Genomic DNA, 12,048 nt, shown 5'->3' with positions numbered 1-12,048 from the left:
GAGTGCCACGCACGCTTCCTCTTGCAGCCTGGGCGATTCGCACAGCAGCCTGCTGCTCTGCCTTCGTTCTTATGCTCTTCGTAGCAGGTCGCGCTTTCGTTTAGCTGGAGACGAACAGTCGTCTGCTTCTCGCCCAGAGAGCACGGTGCTGGCAGCGAAAGCCTCCAGGCTGCTGCCTCTGCCCAAACACGCCTGGCCTCTGCACTTTCTCTCTCAGCGCTAGGTAGCAGCACATTCGGTCTGCGTGGTAGCCTGAATCTTAACGGAAAGCTTCTCAGCTAAGTCTCGCACAGAGAACAGTTTGAGGTCAACGAGCTTAGCCGGAGCTTACCCTCGACGCGTGGAAACCTGTATTTGCAGCACATCCTAGTGGTAGCCCTCTTTCCTTTCCAGCCTGCACAGCGCCGGCAGACGGCGGTGCTCTCTGCACCTGCCTTCTCCCTTGCAAGTACCAGCGCCAAGCTTACAGCCTTGCAGGGAGCGAAGAGGCGGATAGGCGTCTCGCCCAGAAGAAGGTGCCAGGACCAAAAGATGGTCTTCCTTTCTCCTGCTCCTTGCCCGAATTGTGGTGCTGTGTTGAAAGTCTTGCCCAGCGAAAAGCTACTCCAGCAAGTGTTTCTCTCCAAACGCATTTCGCTGAGCGAGAGCTACACGGACAGTTTGCACTCGGTGAAACAGCAAGAAAATGCTTGTCCGTCGAGCTGAAGGAAAATCCCTGCACAGCACACTGTGGCTGCGTGCAGTGTTCCCGCTGAAGAGCGGCAAAGCTCCAAGCCATGGCTGGGCTTCACTTCTGTCCAGAGCACAGAAGGCGAAGAACCAAGCAGCTGGGCACCGGGCTCATGTACTCAGGGGAGCCAATTTCAAATGTCCAGCCAAGAGCTGCTTCACAAGCACATGCAGCTGAGAATGCTCTGGCTGCTTCAGAAAGGAAGGCGCAGCCCTTGCACTCCTGGACACAAGCTGGCCAGCAGCACGTTCCTAAACCTTCCGTGCTGCAGAGTGCATGCAGCTGGAGCACAGCCAGAAGGAGGCGTCCAGAAAGAAGGCGTTCTTCAAGTCCCCCCCTCCTCCAGGCAGCCTTGAAACTGAGCACAACAAACTGCGCCTCGGGGAGCTTCTTCTTTCCTCAGCTAGATGGACCGTCCCCTTCTTCACTCTCGCAGCTCCCTTGCCCACTTGCAGCAGCTGCTGCCAAAGAAAAAGGCTCCAGGGGTAACAGCCTCTGCTGGGCTGAACCTTCCCCTTGCCTCACGTCAAGCACCAGAAACTGTCCTCTGCACTCTGTTTTTCCCTTCTCCACCGCATCTACCACTGTCATCTCTGCATCGCCAAGCATGAAGCTAGCAGAATTGGTTCCAGGGAATACTGGAAGAGAAATAGGTAGCAGCACAAGTAGCCGCAGGTTGAACTTTCTGCTTCCGACTGCTAAAGTGAATCCGCAAACAAGCGAGTGCCACGCACGCTTCCTCTTGCAGCCTGGGCGATTCGCACAGCAGCCTGCTGCTCTGCCTTCGTTCTTATGCTCTTCGTAGCAGGTCGCGCTTTCGTTTAGCTGGAGACGAACAGTCGTCTGCTTCTCGCCCAGAGAGCACGGTGCTGGCAGCGAAAGCCTCCAGGCTGCTGCCTCTGCCCAAACACGCCTGGCCTCTGCACTTTCTCTCTCAGCGCTAGGTAGCAGCATATTCGGTCTGCGTGGTAGCCTGAATCTTAACGGAAAGCTTCTCAGCTAAGTCTCGCACAGAGAACAGTTTGAGGTCAACGAGCTTAGCCGGAGCTTACCCTCGACGCGTGCAAACCTGTATTTGCAGCACATCCTAGTGGTAGCCCTCTTTCCTTTCCAGCCTGCACAGCGCCGGCAGACGGCGGTGCTCTCTGCACCTGCCTTCTCCCTTGCAAGTACCAGCGCCAAGCTTACAGCCTTGCAGGGAGCGAAGAGGCGGATAGGCGTGTCGCCCAGAAGAAGGTGCCAGGACCAAAAGATGGTCTTCCTTTCTCCTGCTCCTTGCCCGAATTGTGGTGCTGTGTTGAAAGTCTTGCCCAGCGAAAAGCTACTCCAGCAAGTGTTTCTCTCCAAACGCATTTCGCTGAGCGAGAGCTACACGGACAGTTTGCACTCGGTGAAACAGCAAGAAAATGCTTGTCCGTCGAGCTGAAGGAAAATCCCTGCACAGCACACTGTGGCTGCGTGCAGTGTTCACGCTGAAGAGCGGCAAAGCTCCAAGCCATGGCTGGGCTTCACTTCTGTCCAGAGCACAGAAGGCGAAGAACCAAGCAGCTGGGCACCGGGCTCATGTACTCAGGGGAGCCAATTTCAAATGTCCAGCCAAGAGCTGCTTCACAAGCACATGCAGCTGAGAATGCTCTGGCTGCTTCAGAAAGGAAGGCGCAGCCCTTGCACTCCTGGACACAAGCTGGCCAGCAGCAGGTTCCTAAACCTTCCGTGCTGCAGAGTGCATGCAGCTGGAGCACAGCCAGAAGGAGGCGTCCAGAAAGAAGGCGTTCTTCAAGCCCCCCCCTCCTCCAGGCAGCCTTGAAACTGAGCACAACAAACTGCGCCTCGGGGAGCTTCTTCTTTCCTCAGCTAGATGGACCGTCCCCTTCTTCACTCTCGCAGCTCCCTTGCCCACTTGCAGCAGCTGCTGCCAAAGAAAAAGGCTCCAGAAGTCAAAGCCTCTGCTGGGCTGAACCTTCCCCTTGCCTCACGTCAAGCACCAGAAACTGTCCTCTGCACTCTGTTTTTCCCTTCTCCACCGCATCTACCACTGTCATCTCTGCATCTCCAAGCATGAAGCTAGCAGAATTGGTTCCAGGGAATACTGGAAGAGAAATAGGTAGCAGCACAAGTAGCCGCAGGTTGAACTTTCTGCTTCCGACTGCTAAAGTGAATCCGCAAACAAGCGAGTGCCACGCACGCTTCCTCTTGCAGCCTGGGCGATTCGCACAGCAGCCTGCTGCTCTGCCTTCGTTCTTATGCTCTTCGTAGCAGGTCGCGCTTTCGTTTAGCTGGAGACGAACAGTCGTCTGCTTCTCGCCCAGAGAGCACGGTGCTGGCAGCGAAAGCCTCCAGGCTGCTGCCTCTGCCCAAACACGCCTGGCCTCTGCACTTTCTCTCTCAGCGCTAGGTAGCAGCACATTCGGTCTGCGTGGTAGCCTGAATCTTAACGGAAAGCTTCTCAGCTAAGTCTCGCACAGAGAACAGTTTGAGGTCAACGAGCTTACGCGGAGCTTACCCTCGACGCGTGGAAACCTGTATTTGCAGCACATCCTAGTGGTAGCCCTCTTTCCTTTCCAGCCTGCACAGCGCCGGCAGACGGCGGTGCTCTCTGCACCTGCCTTCTCCCTTGCAAGTACCAGCGCCAAGCTTACAGCCTTGCAGGGAGCGAAGAGGCGGATAGGCGTCTCGCCCAGAAGAAGGTGCCAGGACCAAAAGATGGTCTTCCTTTCTCCTGCTCCTTGCCCGAATTGTGGTGCTGTGTTGAAAGTCTTGCCCAGCGAAAAGCTACTCCAGCAAGTGTTTCTCTCCAAACGCATTTCGCTGAGCGAGAGCTACACGGACAGTTTGCACTCGGTGAAACAGCAAGAAAATGCTTGTCCGTCGAGCTGAAGGAAAATCCCTGCACAGCACACTGTGGCTGCGTGCAGTGTTCCCGCTGAAGAGCGGCAAAGCTCCAAGCCATGGCTGGGCTTCACTTCTGTCCAGAGCACAGAAGGCGAAGAACCAAGCAGCTGGGCACCGGGCTCATGTACTCAGGGGAGCCAATTTCAAATGTCCAGCCAAGAGCTGCTTCACAAGCACATGCAGCTGAGAATGCTCTGGCTGCTTCAGAAAGGAAGGCGCAGCCCTTGCACTCCTGGACACAAGCTGGCCAGCAGCACGTTCCTAAACCTTCCGTGCTGCAGAGTGCATGCAGCTGGAGCACAGCCAGAAGGAGGCGTCCAGAAAGAAGGCGTTCTTCAAGCCCCCCCCCCTCCAGGCAGCCTTGAAACTGAGCACAACAAACTGCGCCTCGGGGAGCTTCTTCTTTCCTCAGCTAGATGGACCGTCCCCTTCTTCACTCTCGCAGCTCCCTTGCCCACTTGCAGCAGCTGCTGCCAAAGAAAAAGGCTCCAGGGGTAACAGGCTCTGCTGGGCTGAACCTTCCCCTTGCCTCACGTCAAGCACCAGAAACTGTCCTCTGCACTCTGTTTTTCCCTTCTCCACCGCATCTACCACTGTCATCTCTGCATCGCCAAGCATGAAGCTAGCAGAATTGGTTCCAGGGAATACTGGAAGAGAAATAGGTAGCAGCACAAGTAGCCGCAGGTTGAACTTTCTGCTTCCGACTGCTAAAGTGAATCCGCAAACAAGCGAGTGCCACGCACGCTTCCTCTTGCAGCCTGGGCGATTCGCACAGCAGCCTGCTGCTCTGCCTTCGTTCTTATGCTCTTCGTAGCAGGTCGCGCTTTCGTTTAGCTGGAGACGAACAGTCGTCTGCTTCTCGCCCAGAGAGCACGGTGCTGGCAGCGAAAGCCTCCAGGCTGCTGCCTCTGCCCAAACACGCCTGGCCTCTGCACTTTCTCTCTCAGCGCTAGGTAGCAGCACATTCGGTCTGCGTGGTAGCCTGAATCTTAACGGAAAGCTTCTCAGCTAAGTCTCGCACAGAGAACAGTTTGAGGTCAACGAGCTTAGCCGGAGCTTACCCTCGACGCGTGGAAACCTGTATTTGCAGCACATCCTAGTGGTAGCCCTCTTTCCTTTCCAGCCTGCACAGCGCCGGCAGACGGCGGTGCTCTCTGCACCTGCCTTCTCCCTTGCAAGTACCAGCGCCAAGCTTACAGCCTTGCAGGGAGCGAAGAGGCGGATAGGCGTGTCGCCCAGAAGAAGGTGCCAGGACCAAAAGATGGTCTTCCTTTCTGCTGCTCCTTGCCCGAATTGTGGTGCTGTGTTGAAAGTCTTGCCCAGCGAAAAGCTACTCCAGCAAGTGTTTCTCTCCAAACGCATTTCGCTGAGCGAGAGCTACACGGACAGTTTGCACTCGGTGAAACAGCAAGAAAATGCTTGTCCGTCGAGCTGAAGGAAAATCCCTGCACAGCACACTGTGGCTGCGTGCAGTGTTCACGCTGAAGAGCGGCAAAGCTCCAAGCCATGGCTGGGCTTCACTTCTGTCCAGAGCACAGAAGGCGAAGAACCAAGCAGCTGGGCACCGGGCTCATGTACTCAGGGGAGCCAATTTCAAATGTCCAGCCAAGAGCTGCTTCACAAGCACATGCAGCTGAGAATGCTCTGGCTGCTTCAGAAAGGAAGGCGCAGCCCTTGCACTCCTAGACACAAGCTGGCCAGCAGCAGGTTCCTAAACCTTCCGTGCTGCAGAGTGCATGCAGCTGGAGCACAGCCAGAAGGAGGCGTCCAGAAAGAAGGCGTTCTTCAAGTCCCCCCCTCCTCCAGGCAGCCTTGAAACTGAGCACAACAAACTGCGCCTCGGGGAGCTTCTTCTTTCCTCAGCTAGATGGACCGTCCCCTTCTTCACTCTCGCAGCTCCCTTGCCCACTTGCAGCAGCTGCTGCCAGAGAAAAAGGCTCCAGGGGTAACAGCCTCTGCTGGGCTGAACCTTCCCCTTGCCTCACGTCAAGCACCAGAAACTGTCCTCTGCACTCTGTTTTTCCCTTCTCCACCGCATCTACCACTGTCATCTCTGCATCTCCAAGCATGAAGCTAGCAGAATTGGTTCCAGGGAATACTGGAAGAGAAATAGGTAGCAGCACAAGTAGCCGCAGGTTGAACTTTCTGCTTCCGACTGCTAAAGTGAATCCGCAAACAAGCGAGTGCCACGCACGCTTCCTCTTGCAGCCTGGGCGATTCGCACAGCAGCCTGCTCCTCTGCCTTCGTTCTTATGCTCTTCGTAGCAGGTCGCGCTTTCGTTTAGCTGGAGACGAACAGTCGTCTGCTTCTCGCCCAGAGAGCACGGTGCTGGCAGCGAAAGCCTCCAGGCTGCTGCCTCTGCCCAAACACGCCTGGCCTCTGCACTTTCTCTCTCAGCGCTAGGTAGCAGCATATTCGGTCTGCGTGGTAGCCTGAATCTTAACGGAAAGCTTCTCAGCTAAGTCTCGCACAGAGAACAGTTTGAGGTCAACGAGCTTAGCCGGAGCTTACCCTCGACGCGTGCAAACCTGTATTTGCAGCACATCCTAGTGGTAGCCCTCTTTCCTTTCCAGCCTGCACAGCGCCGGCAGACGGCGGTGCTCTCTGCACCTGCCTTCTCCCTTGCAAGTACCAGCGCCAAGCTTACAGCCTTGCAGGGAGCGAAGAGGCGGATAGGCGTGTCGCCCAGAAGAAGGTGCCAGGACCAAAAGATGGTCTTCCTTTCTCCTGCTCCTTGCCCGAATTGTGGTGCTGTGTTGAAAGTCTTGCCCAGCGAAAAGCTACTCCAGCAAGTGTTTCTCTCCAAACGCATTTCGCTGAGCGAGAGCTACACGGACAGTTTGCACTCGGTGAAACAGCAAGAAAATGCTTGTCCGTCGAGCTGAAGGAAAATCCCTGCACAGCACACTGTGGCTGCGTGCAGTGTTCCCGCTGAAGAGCGGCAAAGCTCCAAGCCATGGCTGGGCTTCACTTCTGTCCAGAGCACAGAAGGCGAAGAACCAAGCAGCTGGGCACCGGGCTCATGTACTCAGGGGAGCCAATTTCAAATGTCCAGCCAAGAGCTGCTTCACAAGCACATGCAGCTGAGAATGCTCTGGCTGCTTCAGAAAGGAAGGCGCAGCCCTTGCACTCCTGGACACAAGCTGGCCAGCAGCACGTTCCTAAACCTTCCGTGCTGCAGAGTGCATGCAGCTGGAGCACAGCCAGAAGGAGGCGTCCAGAAAGAAGGCGTTCTTCAAGCCCCCCCCTCCTCCAGGCAGCCTTGAAACTGAGCACAACAAACTGCGCCTCGGGGAGCTTCTTCTTTCCTCAGCTAGATGGACCGTCCCCTTCTTCACTCTCGCAGCTCCCTTGCCCACTTGCAGCAGCTGCTGCCAAAGAAAAAGGCTCCAGGGGTAACAGCCTCTGCTGGGCTGAACCTTCCCCTTGCCTCACGTCAAGCACCAGAAACTGTCCTCTGCACTCTGTTTTTCCCTTCTCCACCGCATCTACCACTGTCATCTCTGCATCGCCAAGCATGAAGCTAGCAGAATTGGTTCCAGGGAATACTGGAAGAGAAATAGGTAGCAGCACAAGTAGCCGCAGGTTGAACTTTCTGCTTCCGACTGCTAAAGTGAATCCGCAAACAAGCGAGTGCCACGCACGCTTCCTCTTGCAGCCTGGGCGATTCGCACAGCAGCCTGCTGCTCTGCCTTCGTTCTTATGCTCTTCGTAGCAGGTCGCGCTTTCGTTTAGCTGGAGACGAACAGTCGTCTGCTTCTCGCCCAGAGAGCACGGTGCTGGCAGCGAAAGCCTCCAGGCTGCTGCCTCTGCCCAAACACGCCTGGCCTCTGCACTTTCTCTCTCAGCGCTAGGTAGCAGCACATTCGGTCTGCGTGGTAGCCTGAATCTTAACGGAAAGCTTCTCAGCTAAGTCTCGCACAGAGAACAGTTTGAGGTCAACGAGCTTAGCCGGAGCTTACCCTCGACGCGTGCAAACCTGTATTTGCAGCACATCCTAGTGGTAGCCCTCTTTCCTTTCCAGCCTGCACAGCGCCGGCAGACGGCGGTGCTCTCTGCACCTGCCTTCTCCCTTGCAAGTACCAGCGCCAAGCTTACAGCCTTGCAGGGAGCGAAGAGGCGGATAGGCGTGTCGCCCAGAAGAAGGTGCCAGGACCAAAAGATGGTCTTCCTTTCTGCTGCTCCTTGCCCGAATTGTGGTGCTGTGTTGAAAGTCTTGCCCAGCGAAAAGCTACTCCAGCAAGTGTTTCTCTCCAAACGCATTTCGCTGAGCGAGAGCTACACGGACAGTTTGCACTCGGTGAAACAGCAAGAAAATGCTTGTCCGTCGAGCTGAAGGAAAATCCCTGCACAGCACACTGTGGCTGCGTGCAGTGTTCACGCTGAAGAGCGGCAAAGCTCCAAGCCATGGCTGGGCTTCACTTCTGTCCAGAGCACAGAAGGCGAAGAACCAAGCAGCTGGGCACCGGGCTCATGTACTCAGGGGAGCCAATTTCAAATGTCCAGCCAAGAGCTGCTTCACAAGCACATGCAGCTGAGAATGCTCTGGCTGCTTCAGAAAGGAAGGCGCAGCCCTTGCACTCCTAGACACAAGCTGGCCAGCAGCAGGTTCCTAAACCTTCCGTGCTGCAGAGTGCATGCAGCTGGAGCACAGCCAGAAGGAGGCGTCCAGAAAGAAGGCGTTCTTCAAGCCCCCCCCTCCTCCAGGCAGCCTTGAAACTGAGCACAACAAACTGCGCCTCGGGGAGCTTCTTCTTTCCTCAGCTAGATGGACCGTCCCCTTCTTCACTCTCGCAGCTCCCTTGCCCACTTGCAGCAGCTGCTGCCAAAGAAAAAGGCTCCAGAAGTCAAAGCCTCTGCTGGGCTGAACCTTCCCCTTGCCTCACGTCAAGCACCAGAAACTGTCCTCTGCACTCTGTTTTTCCCTTCTCCACCGCATCTACCACTGTCATCTCTGCATCTCCAAGCATGAAGCTAGCAGAATTGGTTCCAGGGAATACTGGAAGAGAAATAGGTAGCAGCACAAGTAGCCGCAGGTTGAACTTTCTGCTTCCGACTGCTAAAGTGAATCCGCAAACAAGCGAGTGCCACGCACGCTTCCTCTTGCAGCCTGGGCGATTCGCACAGCAGCCTGCTGCTCTGCCTTCGTTCTTATGCTCTTCGTAGCAGGTCGCGCTTTCGTTTAGCTGGAGACGAACAGTCGTCTGCTTCTCGCCCAGAGAGCACGGTGCTGGCAGCGAAAGCCTCCAGGCTGCTGCCTCTGCCCAAACACGCCTGGCCTCTGCACTTTCTCTCTCAGCGCTAGGTAGCAGCACATTCGGTCTGCGTGGTAGCCTGAATCTTAACGGAAAGCTTCTCAGCTAAGTCTCGCACAGAGAACAGTTTGAGGTCAACGAGCTTAGCCGGAGCTTACCCTCGACGCGTGGAAACCTGTATTTGCAGCACATCCTAGTGGTAGCCCTCTTTCCTTTCCAGCCTGCACAGCGCCGGCAGACGGCGGTGCTCTCTGCACCTGCCTTCTCCCTTGCAAGTACCAGCGCCAAGCTTACAGCCTTGCAGGGAGCGAAGAGGCGGATAGGCGTGTCGCCCAGAAGAAGGTGCCAGGACCAAAAGATGGTCTTCCTTTCTGCTGCTCCTTGCCCGAATTGTGGTGCTGTGTTGAAAGTCTTGCCCAGCGAAAAGCTACTCCAGCAAGTGTTTCTCTCCAAACGCATTTCGCTGAGCGAGAGCTACACGGACAGTTTGCACTCGGTGAAACAGCAAGAAAATGCTTGTCCGTCGAGCTGAAGGAAAATCCCTGCACAGCACACTGTGGCTGCGTGCAGTGTTCCCGCTGAAGAGCGGCAAAGCTCCAAGCCATGGCTGGGCTTCACTTCTGTCCAGAGCACAGAAGGCGAAGAACCAAGCAGCTGGGCACCGGGCTCATGTACTCAGGGGAGCCAATTTCAAATGTCCAGCCAAGAGCTGCTTCACAAGCACATGCAGCTGAGAATGCTCTGGCTGCTTCAGAAAGGAAGGCGCAGCCCTTGCACTCCTGGACACAAGCTGGCCAGCAGCACGTTCCTAAACCTTCCGTGCTGCAGAGTGCATGCAGCTGGAGCACAGCCAGAAGGAGGCGTCCAGAAAGAAGGCGTTCTTCAAGTCCCCCCCTCCTCCAGGCAGCCTTGAAACTGAGCACAACAAACTGCGCCTCGGGGAGCTTCTTCTTTCCTCAGCTAGATGGACCGTCCCCTTCTTCACTCTCGCAGCTCCCTTGCCCACTTGCAGCAGCTGCTGCCAAAGAAAAAGGCTCCAGGGGTAACAGCCTCTGCTGGGCTGAACCTTCCCCTTGCCTCACGTCAAGCACCAGAAACTGTCCTCTGCACTCTGTTTTTCCCTTCTCCACCGCATCTACCACTGTCATCTCTGCATCGCCAAGCATGAAGCTAGCAGAATTGGTTCCAGGGAATACTGGAAGAGAAATAGGTAGCAGCACAAGTAGCCGCAGGTTGAACTTTCTGCTTCCGACTGCTAAAGTGAATCCGCAAACAAGCGAGTGCCACGCACGCTTCCTCTTGCAGCCTGGGCGATTCGCACAGCAGCCTGCTGCTCTGCCTTCGTTCTTATGCTCTTCGTAGCAGGTCGCGCTTTCGTTTAGCTGGAGACGAACAGTCGTCTGCTTCTCGCCCAGAGAGCACGGTGCTGGCAGCGAAAGCCTCCAGGCTGCTGCCTCTGCCCAAACACGCCTGGCCTCTGCACTTTCTCTCTCAGCGCTAGGTAGCAGCACATTCGGTCTGCGTGGTAGCCTGAATCTTAACGGAAAGCTTCTCAGCTAAGTCTCGCACAGAGAACAGTTTGAGGTCAACGAGCTTAGCCGGAGCTTACCCTCGACGCGTGCAAACCTGTATTTGCAGCACATCCTAGTGGTAGCCCTCTTTCCTTTCCAGCCTGCACAGCGCCGGCAGACGGCGGTGCTCTCTGCACCTGCCTTCTCCCTTGCAAGTACCAGCGCCAAGCTTACAGCCTTGCAGGGAGCGAAGAGGCGGATAGGCGTGTCGCCCAGAAGAAGGTGCCAGGACCAAAAGATGGTCTTCCTTTCTGCTGCTCCTTGCCCGAATTGTGGTGCTGTGTTGAAAGTCTTGCCCAGCGAAAAGCTACTCCAGCAAGTGTTTCTCTCCAAACGCATTTCGCTGAGCGAGAGCTACACGGACAGTTTGCACTCGGTGAAACAGCAAGAAAATGCTTGTCCGTCGAGCTGAAGGAAAATCCCTGCACAGCACACTGTGGCTGCGTGCAGTGTTCCCGCTGAAGAGCGGCAAAGCTCCAAGCCATGGCTGGGCTTCACTTCTGTCCAGAGCACAGAAGGCGAAGAACCAAGCAGCTGGGCACCGGGCTCATGTACTCAGGGGAGCCAATTTCAAATGTCCAGCCAAGAGCTGCTTCACAAGCACATGCAGCTGAGAATGCTCTGGCTGCTTCAGAAAGGAAGGCGCAGCCCTTGCACTCCTAGACACAAGCTGGCCAGCAGCAGGTTCCTAAACCTTCCGTGCTGCAGAGTGCATGCAGCTGGAGCACAGCCAGAAGGAGGCGTCCAGAAAGAAGGCGTTCTTCAAGCCCCCCCCTCCTCCAGGCAGCCTTGAAACTGAGCACAACAAACTGCGCCTCGGGGAGCTTCTTCTTTCCTCAGCTAGATGGACCGTCCCCTTCTTCACTCTCGCAGCTCCCTTGCCCACTTGCAGCAGCTGCTGCCAGAGAAAAAGGCTCCAGGGGTAACAGCCTCTGCTGGGCTGAACCTTCCCCTTGCCTCACGTCAAGCACCAGAAACTGTCCTCTGCACTCTGTTTTTCCCTTCTCCACCGCATCTACCACTGTCATCTCTGCATCTCCAAGCATGAAGCTAGCAGAATTGGTTCCAGGGAATACTGGAAGAGAAATAGGTAGCAGCACAAGTAGCCGCAGGTTGAACTTTCTGCTTCCGACTGCTAAAGTGAATCCGCAAACAAGCGAGTGCCACGCACGCTTCCTCTTGCAGCCTGGGCGATTCGCACAGCAGCCTGCTGCTCTGCCTTCGTTCTTATGCTCTTCGTAGCAGGTCGCGCTTTCGTTTAGCTGGAGACGAACAGTCGTCTGCTTCTCGCCCAGAGAGCACGGTGCTGGCAGCGAAAGCCTCCAGGCTGCTGCCTCTGCCCAAACACGCCTGGCCTCTGCACTTTCTCTCTCAGCGCTAGGTAGCAGCACATTCGGTCTGCGTGGTAGCCTGAATCTTAACGGAAAGCTTCTCAGCTAAGTCTCGCACAGAGAACAGTTTGAGGTCAACGAGCTTAGCCGGAGCTTACCCTCGACGCGTGCAAACCTGTATTTGCAGCACATCCTAGTGGTAGCCCTCTTTCCTTTCCAGCCTGCACAGCGCCGGCAGACGGCGGTGCTCTCTGCACCTGCCTTCTCC

The sequence above is a fragment of the Corvus hawaiiensis genome, chromosome 4, assembly GCF_020740725.1.
Source record: "Corvus hawaiiensis isolate bCorHaw1 chromosome 4, bCorHaw1.pri.cur, whole genome shotgun sequence".
In the NCBI taxonomy this organism is placed as follows: domain Eukaryota; kingdom Metazoa; phylum Chordata; class Aves; order Passeriformes; family Corvidae; genus Corvus; species Corvus hawaiiensis.
Note: the sequence above shows the minus strand (reverse complement) of the source record.